General features: G+C 47.7%; 1 protein-coding gene across 4 annotated transcripts in view; it reads left to right on the forward strand.

Moving 5' to 3' along the window:
• LOC139263148 (intelectin-1-like) overlaps window positions 1-19,968 on the forward strand; it is an 88,483-nt gene that overhangs the window by 1,814 nt on the left and 66,701 nt on the right. Inside the window, exon 1 of one of the 4 annotated variants that reach the window (XM_070878775.1) lies at window positions 12,255-12,335. The exons of 2 other annotated variants lie outside the window; for them this stretch is intronic. The gene's annotated coding sequence lies outside the window, so the exon portion shown is untranslated. One more of the 4 variants, XM_070878776.1, reaches the window with a different exon arrangement.

Below are 19,968 nucleotides of genomic sequence, written 5' to 3' on the forward strand. Positions count from 1 at the left end.
GAGGGGTCCAGTCACCTTTACCCAGACTGTGTCAGTCTCTCCAGCTGCTGTCACTCACACAGTGACCCAGCCTGGACTGGGGGAGAGCTGCCCTGGCTTTCAGCTTCCTTAAAGAAGATAATAGTCACTATCGGTTGCCGTAAATCAACACACCACAAGGTTCGATCGGTGATCAAACGATCTGCCTTATGTCTGCTGTTTATATTCAACAACCTGTTTTCAAATGAAGAATAAAAAATGACAAGAGTCCCCAGTTAACTTGTTTAATGAGTATATTGTATTTTGTACAATATCTCTTTGTTTAGTCACTTTGCGGTCGCCAGATGTAGTTTTTAACTACTTCGCAGCTTTTTGCCACTTTGCTAATTATAGCAATTCAACTATTCTCAGGGTTTATATTTAATTCAAACTGAGAGACTCTTGCTCAGATTATAATAAATGCTTTTAATACAGGTAAATTGAGTCAAAACAACAGAGATTTATCAAGTAAATTATGTTCTGTTACAAAAAGTAATAATTAACAAATGATAGTCACAGCCTGTTCTCGACAGTGTCCTCTCGAGAGACCATAGTGCCATCTCTTTATTCTGAAGATTCTTTCTTCCTGTTGTCTTGATTCGCACTCCCTTCCTGGTAGAAGAGCTGTTACTTTATACCCTTTTCTTCCCGTTCAAATGCTGTGAAAATTCACAGCTGTTTCAGCCTTACAATAGATCATATTATGTCTACTGCTTTTGACCTTCTATGTTATCTCTATCGCCCCTCCCCTCCCTGTGGCAGGAATCACTTCTCTGAGAGCAATTATACAGACCATGTCACACAGAATTCTGAGCCTGGCTTGACAAAATTATGATAAGAAATGGTACAGGCTGCATACCTTTATCTTATTGATGAATAATTTTGGACTTGATCATTCTAGTTCTAAATGAAGCTGTATCAGCAGTTACAAAAATGGTGAACATAATAACGGCTCATTTTACCATGAGGCTTTGCTTTTCAGCCTTTGGCCATTTTAAACCCTTTTTATGTTATGCGGCCATTTTCTATCATTTATAAATGAGTTTTACATACAATCAATGCATATAAAGGAAGTTACAAACATACAGGTTATTCATTAATTAAAGATATTTAGAAACATAGAAACATAGAAAATAGATGCAGGAGTAGGCCATTCGGCCCTTCGAGCCTGCACCACCATTCAATATGATCATGGCTGATCATGCAACTTCAGTCCCCTATTCCTGCTTTCTCTCCATACTCCTTGATCCCTTTAGCCGTAAGGGCCACATCTAACTCCAATTTGATTATATCTAACGAACTGGCTTCAACAACTTTCTGTGGTAGAGAATGCCACAGGTTCACAATTCTCTGAGTGAAGAAGTTTCTCCTCATCTCGGTCCTAAATGGCTTACCGCTTATCCTTAGTCTGTGACCTCTGGTTCTGGACTTCCCCAACATCGGGGACCTTCTTCCTGCATCTAACTTGTCCATTTTCCTCAGAATTTTATATATTTCTATGCGATCCCCTCTCATTCTTCTAAATTCCAGTGAATATGAGCCTAGTCGATCCAGTCTTTCTTCATTTGTCAGTCCTGTGATCCCGGGAATCAGTCTGGTGAACCTTCGCTGATCTCCCTCAATAGCAAGAATGTCCTTCCTCAGATTAGGAGACCAAAACTATACACAATATTCAAGGTGTGTGAAGTTTAAAATAAGCTTCTTAATTCTAACTTCTAATACCTGTCAATAGGCGATATCTTACAGTCCCTACCTTGAGGTGGAGGAACTTCCGACTCCTCACAACCTCCTGATACTGATAAGCCTTTTTAATCTGGACCATTTTATGTGTCGGATCAGTCCACTACCTTCAGTACCCACTCTGGTGACCATCTGTCTGAATTTCCCCTTAAAGTCTTGAATATCTAAAGTTTTCATTTTTACTCTTGTCTAATAGACTTTGTGCAGTTATAACATTAAATCGTGTTTGTGTCAGGCGTATTAGGTGCTTTAAATAGCAGGTATACACAATTAAACATATTAACACTGTGAGTTGAACTATTACCAATAAATGTGAAATTATTCTAATCCAGGGAGGAATATCTATATTAATCCCTATATCCCACCAATGTGTTGTAACTCCTATCCCTGGGATCTCTTTAGCTATGGCTTCATCTCTTTGTTCCAATCTATAGTAATGACGTTGGGAATTGTTTATTTGAATCATTAAAGGCCGTTAAATATTCAGGCAATTCCAGGATATCATATCCAAATTTAGTAATGTAATCCTCTAGGTTAATAATATGTCCTTACTATAGAGTATAAATGCTCACGAGGCCCATACTTGAGAGAAGGTCACTCTGTGACCAGTAACCTTGATTAGCCAGCACTGAAGTGATGAAGGTGGATGGAGCTTCCCCTTTTATACCTGAAAGTCCAGATTAGGAGTGCCTCCCACAAGTTCACCACCTAGTGATCAATTTTCTCACAGTGTACAACTTAGGTCAGTTTATGCATGGGTTACAATGACAGTTAAATACATGACATCACCTTCCCCCGACAAAGTCTTATTGGGATCACAGGTTAAGTCTCTCTGGTGGTTTACACTTCCTTGTAGAGCGCCTGAGTTGGGGCTCCGGTTGTTGGACGCTGGAATGAGTGTCTGCTGTTTGTGGTGCCTCAGGCCTGTCCGGACTGCCCACAGTGACTGGGCTCTCCTCCGCTTGGTTCCGGTGTTCGGTCACCTGTGGAGGAGTGAACTCTACATCGTGTTCCTCCTTTGCTTCTTCTACGGGGTTGCTGAACCTCCTTTTTGTTTGATCCACGTGTTTGCGGCAGATTTGTCCATTGGTAAGTTTAACTACCAGAATCCTATTCCCCTCTTTGGCAATCACAGTGCCTGCTAGCCATTTAGGCCCTGCAGCGTAGTTGAGGACAAAGACAGGGTCATTGACATCAATACATCGCGCCCTCGCATTCCTGTCATGGTCGTCACTTTGGGCCCAAGTTTCGAGTCGCGCCTAGAACGGCGCAGTCCCGACCCGGACGCCCGTTTTTGGCGCCACAAAGTGCGCCTAAAAATAATTTCCAGATTCTCCAGCTCCCTGCAGGTCGTTTGCAGCTCGGCGCAGCACAGCACGAGCTGTAGGGGGCGGAGCCAGGTCCCTGCGCTGAAAACAGTACCGGGACCTCTGCACATGCGCGCTACAGTGGGCGCGCATGTGCAGTAGCTCCAGGCGCTTAAAACTGTGTGGGAGGGGCCGAAGCACGCAGACCCTAGCCCTGGCCCAATGGCCTCACTGGGGCTGTGTGAATAAGGCTCCTCCCATGGCCAGCTCCTGCTTCCTCCCGACCCGACTCGACTCCCGCTTCCCGCCCCACGCCTCCGGACCGGACCCGACACCGACCCGACTCCCGCTTCTCCCCCGCCGCCGCCGCCCCTGGACCGGACCCGACCCCGACACCGACCCGACTCCTGCTTCCCCCCCCGCCCCGTCCCCGGACCGGACCCGACACGACCCCCTGGACTGGATCCGATCCGACTCCCGCTTCCGCCCGCACCCCCCGCCCCCGGACCGGACCGGACCCGACCCCCTGGACTGGACCCGACCCAACTCCCGCTTCCCCCCCACCCCGCCCCCCGCCTCCGGACCGGACCCGACACCGACACCGACCTGACTCCCGCTTTCCCCCCACCTCCAGACCGGACCTGACACCGACACCGACCCGACTCCCGCTTCCACACCGCCCCCCCGCCCCCCCCGACTGGACCCGACCTGACCTCCCTCCCCCCGACCTGACCTCCATCTCTCTCCCTCCCCCCGACCCGAACCGAACCGAACTCCCTCCCACCACCCCCCCGACCCTGACCAGCGCTCCCGACCCCGACCCGCGCTCCCCCTGACACGACCCGCGATCCCGACCCGACCCAACGCCACCTACCTGTAAATCTGGTGCTGGGGACGGACCCTGCCTGAAATCTTGGGCCCTGCCCAAAGTCTCGGGCCCGGCCCATTCAGCCTCCCTCCCCCTTTTTATTTCCCCCCCGCCCCTCATCTCCTTTCCCCCCTCTCCTTTCCCCCCCTTCTCCTTCCCCCCCTTTTTCTTCCCCCCCTTTTCCTCCTCCCCCTCCCCCTTCTCCCCCCTCCCCCTCCCCCTTCTCCCCCTCCACCTTCTCCCCCTCCCCTTCTCCCCCTTCTCCCCCATCCCTCCACCTTCCCTCCCTCTGCTCCCCCCTCTCTCTCCCTCTACCCCCCTCCTCCCCCTTCCCTCGCTGTCAGAAACACAGGCACTGACAGACAGAAAATGAAAGACACACACAGACAGACAGACAGAGAGATAGAGACACTGACAGAGACACACTGGGGAGAGAGGCGGGGGCATCCCAGCACACTGTTGGAGGGCTCCCGGTGCTGCAGTCGGTCAGTAGAAAATGTTTTTTTTATTGATTTAAAAAAAAAATTATTTCTTATTAATTTTTTTTGATTGATTTATTGGTTGATTTATTGATGTATTTATCATTTATTATTGATGATGGCTCTTTATTTGTAAAACTGAAGTGTTTAATGTTTGTAAACTTCCCTTTAAACCCCCTCCCCCTCCCATTCCCGACGCCTGATTTGTAACCTACGCCTGATTTTCTCAAGTGTAGACAAGGTTTTTTCGAGCGTACAAAAATCTTCACTTACTCCATTCTAAGTTAGTTTGGAGTAAGTTTTCACTGACGAAACTTTGAAAACAGGCGTAAGTGGCCGGACACGCCTCCTTTTGAAAAAAAAATTCTGTTCCAAAGTGAAACTGTTCTAACTGACTAGAACTGGAGCAAACTAAATGGCGAGAATTCCAATTTCTAAGATACTCTGTTCTACACCAGTTGCTCCTAAAAATCAGGAGCAAATCATGGCGAAACTTGGGGCCATTGTGACTGGCGCCTGCTCTCAACAATTTCTTTCATGGTGGGGTGTACAAGGGATAAACTGGTTTTGAGCATCCTTTTCATTGGCAGCTCTGCGGGTGGGACCCCTGTGAGCTAGTGTAGTCTGGATTTATTGGCCAACAGGAGACGTGATAAGCGGCTTTGCAGGGAAGCCCCTTGGATTCTGAGCATCCCCTTTTTGATTATCTGCACTGCTCATTCCGCCTGGCCGTTTGAGGCCGGCTTGAACGGTGCCATTCTGACATGGTTGATACCATTTCCTGCCATGAAGTCCTGAAAAAGCACGGGCCATTGTCGCTAACCAAGACGTCCGGTAGACTATAGGCGGCGAACATTTCCCGAAACTTTCTACCATGGCAGAGGATGTGCTTGAATTGAGAATGTCACATTCGATCCATTTGGAGTAGGTGTCTACTAAAACCAAAAACATTTTTCCCATGAAAAGACCTGCGTAGTCCACATGGATGCATGACCATGGCTTGGCTGGCCAGGACTAGGGGCTAAGGGGGGGCTTCCCTGGGCGCATTGACCAGCTGGGCACACGTGTTGCACCTGCAAACACAAAGTTCCAGGTCTGCATCTATCCCTGGCCACCAAACGTGTGACCTGGCAATTGCCTTCATCATGACAATGCCCAGGTGCTCGTTGTGGAGTTCTCTGATGAACCTCTCTGCCCATCTGGGGCATGACTACTCGGTTTCCCCATAGTAGGCAATCAGCCTGAATTGAGAGTTCATCCTTGCGCCTGTGAAATGGTTTGAATTCCTCAGGGCATGCCCCGCACGTGGCTGCCCAGTCCCCATTCAGGACACATTTCTTGATTAAAGACAGTAGCAGGTCTTTATTTGTCCAGACTTTAATCTGCCGGGTTGTCACAGGTGAGCCTTCGCTGTCGAAAGCTTCAACAGCCATGACCATCTCAGCATCATGCTCAGTTGCCCCCTCAGTGGTGGCTAGTGGGAGCCTGCTGAGTGCATCAGCGCAGATTGCCTACTATGGGGAAACCGAGTAGTCATGCCCCAGATGGGCAGAGAGGTTCATCAGAGAACTCCACAACGAGCACCTGGGCATTGTCATGATGAAGGCAATTGCCAGGTCACACGTTTGGTGGCCAGGGATAGATGCAGACCTGGAACTTTGTGTTCGCAGGTGCAACACGTGTGCCCAGCTGGTCAATGCGCCCAGGGAAGCCCCCCCTTAGCCCCTAGTCCTGGCCCGCCAAGCCATGGTCTGTGCCGAATTGTATAGTCATACGTGGCTAACGTGAGTGCCCACCTCTGTATGCGGGCCAATGAATTTGCATTCATGACCTTGTTGTCGGCCAAAAGGGACGTTCGGGGTTTGTGATCTGTCTCCAGCTCAAATTTCCTGCCAAACAGTTACTGGTGCATTTTTTTTACAGCATATACACATGCTAGCGCTTCCTTTTCTACCATCCCGTAGCCCAGTTCTGCCTGGGACATACTTCTGGAGGCATATGTTACTGGCTTTAACTGACCCTTGGCATTAACATGCTGCAACACACACCCGACCCCATAGGATGACACGTCGCACGTTAAAACGAGTTTCTTACATGGGTCATATAGTGTTAACAGATTGTTGGAACATAACAAATTTTGTGCTCTATCAAAAGCAGATTCCTGGCTGTCCCCCCAGACCCATTAGCGACCTTTGCGTAGGAGCACATGTAGCGGTTCTAACAGCGTGCTCAATTTGGGAAGAAAGTTACCAAAATATTTCAGGAGCCCCAGGAACGAACGCAGCTCCGTCGTGTTACGGACTCTGGGTGCTCTCTGGATCGCTGCTGTTTTGGACGCAGTGGGTCTGATCCCATCTGCTGCTAACCTCATCCCAGGAATTCTACCTCTGGAGCTGGGAAGACGCACTTCACCTTTTTCAGTCACAGACCTACCTGGTTCAGTCTGCGAAGCACCTCCTCCAGGTTGCGGAGGTGTTCTTCAGTATCACAACCCGTGATGAGGATATCGTCTTGAAAAACACTCTCCTTGGAATCGACTTGAGGAGTCGTTCCATATTTAATTGAAAGATCGCGGCAGCAGAGCGAATCCCAAACGGTACTCAAACAACCCCTTGTGTGTCATGATGGTGGTCAGCTTCTTCGACTCACTTGCCAGCTCCTGGGTCATGTAAGCTGAGGTCAGGTCCAATTTTGAAAAATCTTTGCCACCGGATAGCATCGCAAAGAGGTCCTCCACTCTCGGTAGCGGGTACTGGTCTTGGGGTGATACCCGATTGATACTGGCCTTGTAATCACCACATATCCTGACCGACCCATCCGCCTTGAGCACCGGCATGATTGGGCTCGCCCAGTCACTGAATTCGACTGGCGAGATGATGGCTTCCCTCAGCAGGCGGTCCAATTCGCCTTCTATCTTTTCCCGCACCACGTACGACACCGCTCTGGCCTTGTGGTGTACTGGCCTGGTGTCCGGGTTTATGTGAATCACTACTTTGGTCCCCATGAATGTGCCAATGCCGGGTTGAAATAGTGAGTCAAATTTGTCCAGGACCTGTGAGCAAGATATTCGCTCCACAGAAGAAATTGCATTGACATCGCCCTATTTCCAGTTCTGACAGCCAGCCAACTCCTCCCCAGCAGTGCGGGACCATTCCCCGTGACAATCCAGAGTGGCAACCTATTCTTCGAATCTTTGTGGGTCACGACTACTGTGGCGCTGCCTAGCACCGGAATGATCTCCTTTGTATATGTCCTTAGCTGTGAGTCAATTGGCAATAATTTTGGCCTCCTAGCCTTGGAGGCCCACAACTTGTTGAACTGTTTGATACTCATCAGGGACTGGCTGGCCCCTGTATCTAGCTCCATTGATACTGGGATGCCATTGAGGAGCACTTTCATCATTATCGGTGGCGTCCTGGTGTATGAACTGTACATGTGCTCCACATGAACTCACTGAACTTCAGCTTCCAGCGATTTCCCCCAGTGTCCATTTGGCCTCGTAGGAATTACATAGTCCCCGTCCTCTTCGTATATCAACCTGGCTGCAGGCTTCCTGCACATACGCGCCAAGTGATCGCTGACATTGCAGTTTCTGCAGGTATATTGCTGATACCTTCAAGCTCTGGCTGTGTGTACGCTTCCAAACCTCCAACATGAGCTGTTGTTGGAAACAAAAGGTCCATTACCAGTCAATCGTCTCTGACTGTCTCCGTAACTGTTCTTAAGTGCATGATTAACAGGTGTTGATGGCCCCATTACTGGCCACATTGTCTCTTGCGATGGCATGAATCGCCGTTTAGCTAGCCACTGTCTCTGTTGAATTCCCCCTTTGGGCTCGACTACTTGCTCGGGCATGTCCGATTGCCCCTGGCTGCCTGGAGAACTGTGGGCGATGTTAACAATGTTGACTCCCTGTCCATTTTCTGCATTTAAACCAAGATTTTTGACAAACATCATTCTGGTCTCTTCCTCCCCTGAGATTAATGTCTGGGCCATCAAAGGCCCCGTTTCCAGGGTCACGCCTTTGGTCTCAATCAGTTTCCTGAAAACCCCAGCGCGCCCGATGCTCTCAATAAAAAAGTCTCACAGCATCTCCGCTCTTCATGCATCTGGGAACTTACATAGGCTCGCCAGTAGCCAGAGATCTGCCACGAAGTCTGGAATGCTTTGCCCTTCTCGCCGCCGGTGCGTGTAAAACCATCTCGCCATGTGCATGCTGCTCGCCTGTTTAAAGTGTTCCCCGATCAACTTACTGAGCTCTTCAAAAGTCTTGTCCGCCGGCTTCTCTGGCGCTAGAAGGTCCTTCATCAGGGAGTACGTCCTGGATCCACATCCGTCAGGAGATGAGCCCTGCATTTGACGGCCGAATCCTGTCCCAGCCATTCCTTAGTGACGAAACTTTGCTGAAGTCTCTCAATAAAATTGTCCCAATCATCACCTACACAGTACCTCTCGTCTGTTCTGTTAGTGGTCATGCTCGCGTGGTTTAAATCCCAGTTTGTCATCGCCAAAAATATGTCCTTACTAAACAATATAAATGCACACGAGGCCCATACTTGAGAGATCACTCTGTGACCAGTAACCTTTATTCGCCAGCACTGAAGTGATGAAGGTGGGCGGAGCTTCCCCTTTTATACCTGAAATTCCAGGTTAGAAGTGTCTCCCACAAGTTCACCACCTAGTGGTCAATGTTCTCACGGTGTACAACTTAGGTCAGCTTATGCATGGGTTACAATGACAGTTAAATACATGACAGTTAATGTATAAACTATCCTCCACCTGCAATACTTGTTGTTCAGGTGCGGCCACTACAAGAAGAGTTCTTCCCCCAAAAATGGTAGTTTTTGTAGGCATCAGACATTAGGTACCAGGACTAATCGAGCACTTAGAGAATCCATAATGATAATGATCTTCTAGGATGGTGAAACAATATTTTCCCCCCATACATAAGCAGTCCTAGTTCTCACATCTGATGGTCCTGTCACTTCCATAGTAAAATTAGCGTCCTCGACCAGGCTAACATCCCCAGCATTGAAGCACTGACCACACTTGATCAGCTCCACTGGGCAGGCCACATTGTCCACATGCCAGACACGAGACTCCCAAAACAAGCGCTCTACTTGAAACTCGTTCATGACAAACGAGCCAAAGGTGACAGAGGAAACGTTACAAGGACACCCTCAAAGCCTCCCTAATAAAGTGCAACATCCCCACCGGCAGCTTGGAGTCCCTGGCCAAAGACCACCCTAAGTGGAGGAAGTGCATCCGGGAGGGCACTGAGCACGTCGAGTCTCATTGCCGAGTGCATGCAGAAAACAAGCGCAGGCAGCGGAAAGAACATGCAGTAAACCTGTCCCACCCTCCCTTACCCTCAACGACTGTCTGTCCTATCTGTGGCAAGGACTGTACAGCCAACTAAGGACTCATTCTAAGAGTGGAAGCAGGTCTTCCTCGATTCCAAGGGACTGCCTATGATGATGATGATAATTTAGACCTTCCTGATTCCACTCAAAACCATATGTTTTTTTTGAGTGTTCATATAAATCATAAGGACAAATGAGAGTGTGCTCATTTATACTACATCCTTCAAGGTCTGGTGTAATCCATGTTAATTCTTCTAACTGAATTAACCATAGTGGGGCCGTTCGGAATCGGCTAACGGTTTGTTTTTGCCACCCCTGTGTTCTCTATTCTAAACAGGGGGTTGGGTCTAGTTTGGTTCATTAAACTAGGAATTTGTACAAACCCGAATGATTTTTGGTTCCCTACCTTGTGGCATTCGTGCTTGACTGGATATGCTTTAATCATACTTCTAATTTTACACAGTTGCGCATCCCTGACCCTGATCTGAGTCATGAAATGTTTTACACGATTCAAACCTAATGCGACGGAATTCCCCTTTATCATTATAACATCCTTCTACGGCATCCTCAAATTTCACCACCTGTCCACCTATCCCACTTCCCTCAGGTTTGGGGTAGGTATATTCTCCCCAAATCTTAAAGGTACGCATGAGAGCTTCATTTTCCCGGTGGGTAGGTTTAACATGTGTCCCAATGCATGAATACTGCCCTTCAGTTTTTTCCACCATCTAGGCCAACACAATTGGATGTATACTTTACTTTCTGATGCTATCGGGCCTTGCTTTGTTATTTTTTGTCTCCCCACAACCCCCCACTCTTTTTCAGAAATCTCCATAACTTTGGGCCTTCCCTATCTCTTAACGGACATGTCAAACATTCTCCGATTCCTTTTATTTCCCACTGATCGACACATTCCGTCATAGCCCCTCAACCTGCAATAGATTCCGTTGTTACATTATTACCCTTCTTCATCCACAGTGGGAAATGCCATCAATAGGGTTCATTATAAATCTTTGTTTTTTTATGTCCACCAAGAACCAGTGGTTCTGCTCCAAAAAAAAGGAGTTGAGTACATTTATCGTCTGAGACTGTTCTGCAGTCCTGCTCTTCATTCATTGTCTTTCCCACATTTCTGAGTATCAATTCACCAGCAAGAAAATCAAACATAATATCTTTTAATTCTTAACATTTTACATCTGATTGATTTGGAACCATTTCAGTTTTGGTTCTCCCTTTGGGCCATACGGAACATTCAATCGGTACACAGCGGGGTTTAATTTACCAATTATTTGATGTGAACCCATCCAGTTTAATCAAAAGAATGTTTCTTTGGGGCAAAATTCTGTACCATCACTTTATCCCCGACATCATATTCGAATGGTCTTACCCTTTTGTTAAAGTTGTATTTAATTTAGTTTCGTGACTTTCCAATGTCTGGGCAACCAGTCTGTTTACTGTGTCCACATGGTCTATCAGTGTCTGCAATCATTTCTGTCTACAAGGCTGTAATTTGAGTGGTGTGTTATCCCCCAGGGTTATGTGTTCTGGTATTGGCATTTGTCTCCCAGTCCTAGCCTCATATGGACTTACCTTTGTCGTCACATGAGGGGTAGAGCGTATTGCCATTAAACATAAAGGCATCATGTTAGCCCATTGAGCGGGGTGTTCTATACATCATTTACCTAACATTGTTTTCAATGTCCGATTACCCCTTGCTACACTTTCTGATGATTGTGGATGATGTGCAATATGCAACTTGTGCCTTATTTGGAGCATGTCCTGCAGAATAGTAAAACCTGCTCCGGTAAAATGTGGACCCTGATCGCTATCGACCTGTATTGCTATTCCCCACCTACAGAACACCTCACTCAAAAGGATTCACGCGGCCATATGTGCCTTATTATCCTTCGTCGGAAAGGCTTCGATTCATTTTGTGAACTGATCAATTACTACCAGAGCGTGTTCATAATTACCCTGGAATTTGTTAAAAGGTCCAATAAAATCAATTTGTAGGTGTGTCCATGGACCTTCAGGAGCGGGTTGGGGTCTGAGTAGAGCTCGATTAGAGCAGGCAGAAGGGTTTGTCTGCAAACATGGTAAGTATCTATTAACATATTCTGTGACATCATATTCCAACCCAGGCCACCAACAGACTTGATTTAATTTTTGTATTGTGGTCGGGGCGGAATAATGTCCTGCAGTAGGGTGGGAATGAAACAAACTTAACATATCATCTTTAAGTTGCGGAGGAACACATCCCACAAGGTAATGCAGTTTATTTTTAAACATAAGCAGGGAATCACTCATCTGATGGTAACTTTGGAGCTCAGTGGAGTCTGCCCATGAGGTGGGTTGTGGTAGCGGACAGCCTTGGTTATGCCATTCCATGACTTGTGCATAGGGGTCGTACTCGGACTGGAGTTGATGCAAGTCGATGGCTTGTGTTTTAGTGGCAGCCGCTACTGCAGGTTCCTGAGGAGTTTCAAAAACCCAGCCTGGTACGTCTAATCCGGTTATTGTGGATTCTTTAGCCAACTGATCGGCTGCATTATTGCCCTAGGTATGGGATGAGGAATCTCTCTGGTGAGCACACACTTTACCGATGTGACAAGGGGCGAGTCGTTTCTGGAGCACTTCCCAAAGTTTACGGAGGAGACCAGAATGTAATAGAATTTTACCATCTGAGGAATAGTCCGCAGTTTCTTAGTTTGGGGCAAGGCCATAACTGCATTGCATACATAGCTGCTGTCTGACCAAATGTTTGTTGCTTCAGATGCTGTATAGTGGGCGGTGAGAATAACGGCTCTCAATTCTGCTTGCTGAGCCGAGTGGGTGCTCACTCTGCGGTGCGGGGTGGCGGGGGGGTGGCGGGGGTCGGTTATATATGTTTGTTGTAAAAATTTTCAGATTTGTGTTTAACTATTAAATATTTTTATTTAACCTTGCAATTGTCCTGAAGTGTCTTCCAATAATCTAAGGTAAACCATCAATACAATGTTTGGAAACAATGGTCATGGCCAGGCCAGACCAGGATGAAACGTAACGGAAGTGTAACTGTCACCAACGTAAGTTCACTCAAAATGTTCATTTCTGAGCTGCTGACGCAAGAGTTTTGCAGCTACGTAACTACCACGGGGCTTTTCCAGTCTTGTGGAGTGGGTGGCATGGGGGCATGGGTTCATCGCCAGACTGATTGTCCTACCCGAGGTCCTCGTCATCCTCCTCCTCATCTTTCTCTTCCGCCTCCCCTCTCTCCTGAGATGGACCGGCGGTCCCATCTGGTAATTGTTGTCCTCTCCTCATAGCTAGGGAATGCAACATGCAGCACACCACAATAAACTCAGTGACCTGCTCGGGGTGGTATTGTAGGTTGCCTCCCGAGTGGCCCAGGCATCTGAAGTGCTGTTTAAACACTCCAATTGTCTTTTTGACGATACTGCATGTGGCTATATGGCTTTCATTGTAACGCTTCGCGGCTTCCGTCTAGGGCTTACGCAGCGGGGTCATGATTCAGCTGTCAAGGCCATATCCTTTATCCCCCAGCGACCCTGACCTGCGCGAGACCATCAGCGGCAGGTCGGGGCCATAAAAGGAGCAACGAGCGACGGCCATGGGCAGTGTAGCGGCATACCCAAGGTACAACGCGAGCTGGTGCAGGAGGGCGACGGCAGTGAAGAGGGACATCATCAAGGTCCAGGTCGCTGATTGGAACATGGGCAGGTACAGCAGGAGCGGCGAGGTCGGGGCGAAGGAATGACGAGAGATTGTATATGGACGGGATCGGAGCCCAGGAGAGGCATGAGTTCAGGGACAGAAGAGGCGAGGGCCCAGGGGCAGCACTGTGATATGTGTGTGCACTAGGTCCGTGCAGCAAAGCTGGTCTCCAGTCACCTTGGTTAATCCTTGCCACTGGACCAAGACCTAGCTCTGTCAAGCCCATGTGGTGGCTGGAGTACAACGGCCACCACACGTTAAAAATAATCCACGCACAGGCATCTTCCACCTTTCAATATGTAGTTGAGGACTGGAATATTAGGTCCTTCATTGAAACACCTGTGAACTCATCCTTTTTTGGCATGGAAGCAAGTCATCCTCATTTCGAGGGACTGCCTATGATGATGATGATGATCCTTTATCCCCCAGCATCCAACCGTGACCTTGTGGCTGATTGTTAAACAGGTCAGAGACAGTGCTCTCATGCAAGATGTGCGCATCATGGATGCTGCCCGGAAAATTAGCATTCACTGCCATGATTATTTACTTGTGGTCGACAACGAGCTGCACATTCAGGGAGCGGAATCCCTTTCGGTTCCGAAACACCTCTGCATCCTGTAAAGATGCTCGCAGGGCGATGTGCATACAATCAATTGCTCCCTGCACCTTGGGGAAGTTTGCGATTTACGAGAAATCCAAAGCCCTCTCCGTCTGTGCATGAAGTCCATCCTGTGTGCATAAAGGGCTTTAGTCACCTGTCAAATGGAGCAATGTGTGGCGTGCTGCGATACTGCAAATGTCGCCAACTGTGGCCTGAAAGGAGCCCGATGCATAGAAGGAAAGTGCCGTAGTAACCTTAACCTCAACGGACAGTGCAGTCCTGATGGTGCTGGTAGGCTGCAAATCTCCATTAATTAGCTGTCATATCTCACTGATGATCTACTTTCTGAAGTGCAGCCTCCTAACGCACATGTTATTGGACAAGTTCAGGTATGATCGCTTTCCCCTGTAAGTGCATTGGATGTAACATCTCCTCCTCCGCAGTGTGCCATCTCATAATGCTCTTCAATATACCTTCTCCCATCTCTACACTGCAACATGTGATTAGTGACCAATACTGGTTGAGAAATTACAGGCCCCATCACTATAAATCGCTATAAATGCGCTTAATTTGTCCTCAATTGATACAAATGTGATTAGATGAGTGGCAAAAGTCAAAAAGGGCCTTAAACAAATTGATTCTCCTCATAAGCACTTGAAGCAGCCTTTCAGTACGGAACCTCCGACTCTCAAAATGGAGTCCGTAGTGCCGAGTACTGCCGAGTACTGCCGACTTAAGGTCAGGTGAGTGCAGCTTTTTTTCAGCGACTTTTTCGGCCAGCGATAAATGGGCGATAATCGGGCGCTAGTTTTCACTTTTTTAGCAAAAATGCGTGATAGCCTGCATCTCAGTGCTTAAATGGGCACTAAATGTGTGCTAAATGTGCGATAAATGGGCACTAAATGGACACTAAATGGACAATGATGTGCCGAAAGTCTAGCCCATGGCATGTTCCTCCTCAGCCTGTGCTCAGTCAGCTGATCTCACACAATGTGGTAAAAGAATGAGAAAGAGAATCTTGCATTTGTATAGCACCTTTCACAACCTCAGGACATCCAAAGCGTTTTACAGCCAATGAAATACTTTATTGGTGTAGTCACTGTTGGCATGCAGGAAATGTGGCAGCTAAATTGCGCACAAGCAAGCTCCCATAAACATCATCATCATAGGCAGTCCCTCAAAACGAGGATGACTTGCTTCCACACCGAAAATGGATGAATTCACAGTTGTTTCAATGATATTCCGGATCCTGAACTACATTCTGAATGGTGGAAGATGCCTGTGCGTAGATTTTTTTTAACGTGTGTTGGCCGTTGCACCCCAGCCACCACACGGGCTTGACAGAGCTGGGTCTTGGTCCAGTGGCAAGGATTAACCAAGATGACTGGAGACCAGCTCTGCTGCACTGACCTAGTGCACACACATATCACAGTGCTGCCCCTGGGCCCTCGCCTCTTCTGGCCCTGAACTCATGCCTCTCCTGGTTCCTCGCCCTCGGTAGCGAGTACTGGTCTTGGAGTGACACCCGATTGATGGTGACCTTGTAATCACCACATATCCTGACTGACCCATCCGCCTTGAGCACCGGCACAATCGGGCTCGCCCAGTCACTGAATTTGACGAGCGAGATGATGCCTTCCCTCAGCAGGCGGTCCAATTCACCTTCTATCTTTTCTCGCATCACATACGGCACCACTCTGGTCTTGTGGTGTACTGGCCTGCATCCGGGTTCATGTGAATCACTACCTTGGCCCCCATGAAAGTGCCAATGCCGGGTTGAAATAATGAGTCAAATTTGTCCAGGATCTGTGAGCATGATACTCGCTCCACAGAGGAAATTGCATTGACATTGCCCCATTTCCAGTTCATGACAGCAAGCCAACTCCTCCCCAGTAGTGCGGGACCATCCCCCGGGACAACCCAGAGTGGCAACCTGTTCTCGGAATCTTTGTGGGTCACGACTTCCGTGGCGCTGCCTAGCACCGGAATGATCTCCTTTACGTATGCCTGTAGCTGTGCGTCAATCGGCGATAATTTTGGCCTCCTGGCCTTGGACGCCCACAACCTTTCGAACTGTTTGATACCCATCAGGGACTGGATGGAATCCGTGTCTAGCTCCATTGATACTGGAATGCCATTGAGGAGCATATTCATCATTATCGGTGGCGTCCTAGTGTATAAACTGTGTACGTGCTCCACATGAACTCGCTGAACTTCAGCTTCCAGCGATTTCCCCCAGCGTTCATTTCTGCAATTTCTGCAGGTATTTTGCTCATCTCTGCAAACTCCGGCTGAGTGTGTGCCTCCATGCCTCCAACATGAGCTGTTGTTGGGTACAAAAGGTCCCTTGCCAGTCGATCGTCCCTGACTGCCCCTGTGACTGTCCTTGAGTGCGCCATTAACAGGTGTTGATGGCCCCATTACTGGCCGCATTGTCCCTTGCAATGGCATGAATCGCCGTTCAGCTTGCCATTGTCTCTGTCAAACTCCCCCTTTGGGTTCGACTACATGTTGGGGCATGCCCGATCACCCTTGTCTGCCTGGAGAACTGTGTGCTGCTTTAACAAGGTGGAATCTCTGTCCCAACCATTCCTTAACACGATACCTCTCGTCTGTTCTGCTAGTGGCCATGCTCGGGTGGTTTAAATCCCAGTTTCTCGTCACCATTGATATGTCCTTACTATACAGTATAAATGCACACGAGGCCAATGCTTGAGAGAAGGTCAATCTGTGACCTGTCCTTTATTCCTTCGCACTCAAGTGATGGAAGTGGGTGGAGCTTCCCCTTTTATACCTGAAGGTCCAGGTTAGGAGTGTCTCCCACAAGTTCACCACCAAGTAATCATTGTTCTCACAGTGTACAACTTAGGTCAGATTATACATGGGTTACAATGCTGGTTGAATATATAACAGTTTGTGCCTATCAAACTGACTGGTATACAGCGTAGAGAGTACAGAGAATGCAGAGTACAGTGATTAGAGAGTATAGAGTGGAGAGATTATTAAAATTAGTGAAAGTAATTATCGATAGTGATGGGGCCTATGCTTTCCCTGCCTTTAATTGCAACTGCTCACACACTGGTTACAGAAAGGATCAATCAAAGAGGTGGCAGGGTAATGCGTAGACGGAGACGAAGACAGAGGAGGAGACCGTACAGCCAACGAAATTACATGGAAAAGCAATCTTACCTGAACTTGTCTGAAAATGCTTGTCTTAGGAGTCTGCGATTCCGGAAGGAGGTCATCGATGCAATATGTCAAATCGTCAAGGGTGACCTGCAGCTTTCCAGCACCATCAGAACCGCACTGTCCATTGAGGTGAAGGGTTACTGCTGCCCTATCCTTCTACGCATCGGGATCTTTTCAGGCTTCAGCTGGCGACATCTGCCGTATCTCTCAGCACGCTACACACTGCTGCATTCAACAGGTGACTGAAGCCCTTTACGCTGCAGGATAGACTTCATAAGCTTCCCAATGACCAGGGAGGCACAGACCGAGAGGGATTTCACAGTTCCCCAAGGTACAGGGAGTAATAGACTGCACGCACATTGCCCTGAAAGCACTCTTAAAGAACGCATAGGTGTTTCGTAATAGAAAGGGGATCCACTCACTAAATGTGCAGCTTGTTGCCGACCACAATCAAACAATTTTAACAGTGAATGCTACGTTTCCTGGCAGCATCCATGATGCGCACATCTTACGTGAAAGTGCTATCTCTGACCTGTTTGTCAATCAGCCAGAAGGTCACGGTTGGATGCTGGAGGATAAAGGGTATGGCCTTGCAAATTGGCTGATGACCCCTCTGCGTAATCCCGTCACTGAATCACAGAAACGGTATAATGAAAGTCACAATGCGACTTGCAGCATCGTTGAAAAGACAATTGGAGTCCTAAAGCAGCGCTTCAGATGCCTGGATCATTCTGGAGGCAGCCTGCAGTACCACCCTGATCAGGTAGCAGAGTTTATTGTGGTGTGTTGCATGCTGCATAACCTAGCTATAAAGAGAGGACAAATAATGCCAGATCTTGCTGCAGGTCCACCTCCAGAAGGAGATGAGACAGAAGAGGCAGCCGGCGAGAATGAAGAGGAGGAACAAGTGGGAGAGGACGTGGGCGAGGACATTGGGGAGCTTAATCAGCCTGGTGATCTAGCACCAGTACCACCACACCTCTCCCGAAGACCAGTAGCCAGTGGCAGTTACACGGCCGCTAAGCTTTTGTGTCAGCAGCTCATTAATGAACGCTTTGCATGAACTATTAATTGTGGATATTCAAATATTCAATTACAGTTCGGGTTAATCAAAAGTTACATTTGCGTGGGGTTTCCTTGTTGTATTGCCTGCACTGGCCTATCAGCTGAGTTAGTTTAAGTAAAGTTTAAAATACTGGCATAATAAAAGTACTGGTGTAATAACAGAATAAACAAACAAATATGGATGAAAAAGTGTACATTTGAAAATTAATGTAACTAAGAGAGAAGGCACAAAAGTTGTTGAATTAAAGTTTTTTTTTATTAACAAAGATTGAAAATGTTTTAAAACTAATGAACAACACCCTCCCTCCAACCCCCCGCCCACCCCCCGCACCAACCCACCCTTCCCTCAAATCCCCAAAACGTTATAAGATGAAAAAACAATTGAACATTTAAGTAAGAACATTTATTGAACTTTTGAAAAACACTCCCCCCTCCCGACCTGCGGCCACGTTTCCCTCCAGGTCCTGTCCCACCCCGTGTTCACACCCCACCGGTCCGGTGTGTGTGCTTCATTCGATGTCGATGTGACCACGTTGGCAATCTCTGCCCATATCCTCCTATATGCACGGGGTGGAGCTTTCACATGCCCACCCATGTCAGATCCTCCCACCTCGTGCTAACTATATTCACAGGGGCCTCATTGGCCTCCTCGCTGAAGGGCTTGGCCCTTTGCCTTTCACTTGATCCCTCCATTATTTCTACAATTAAATGCTGCTGAGAAATTTTTAACTGGAATTCTCAGTATTTCCAAGTTTTTAACTTTCCAAAAAGATTTTCACTGTACTTTTCAGTATTTCAAAGTTTTTAAAATTCGAACAAAAATCGAACGATGTCTAATTTTTGCAGTTTTAAGTTTAAATTTCAACAATGCAACCATACAACCCAAAAAGCCTCTCTCCCCTCTCTCTCTCTCTGACCCTCCCAGTGCTTCTGAGCATGTCTGATGACCCCTGACCTCTCAAAATGCGGCAAAGAAAATCGACCGAAAAAAAAATGCTACACATGCACAGAATGACATTGCTAGGGAAGCTTTTTTTTCTTCTTTGACTTGCATTTTCTTTGGGCGATCGTGAGATCACCGAAAAATCAGATCGCACATTTGACATCGACGGGGTAAGGCCAAGTGGAAAATCCAACAAAAAAAAATGGGCCTTGTGCCACTGGTCAGCACGGGAAATATATCCCACATCACTGGAACAAGGCCCATTTTTTTAGGCCTTAGCCACCTCGTGAAAAGTCTAGCCGAGTAATCAGTCTGTGGCTCTTTGGTTGGCAACTGGCCAAGTTGCCCTCTCTTCGAATGCAGCCGCTGATGAGAGACTTTGCACTGTAATTATACTTAGAAAATTGGCTATTGGCCTACCGCGTGCATGATCCAAACTATCCAGACTATCAAAAAGGTTTATGTTCCAGTCCAATGTAATTTCTGTGAGCTCTGTTGGTTCTCTTATCAATCCCTGGGACAGTTACTGAGACTGGGATTGTGCTCTTACAGTCTTATCAATTCCTGGGACAGTTACTGAGACTGGGATTGTGCTCTTACAGTCTTATCAATCCCTGGGACAGTTTTCAAGTTCAATGTTCAAACCCTGGAAAACATACCACGTGTGATTGTTAAGGTCAG

The sequence above is a fragment of the Pristiophorus japonicus genome, chromosome 4 (genome assembly GCF_044704955.1).
Source record: "Pristiophorus japonicus isolate sPriJap1 chromosome 4, sPriJap1.hap1, whole genome shotgun sequence".
Lineage (NCBI taxonomy): Eukaryota > Metazoa > Chordata > Chondrichthyes > Pristiophoridae > Pristiophorus > Pristiophorus japonicus.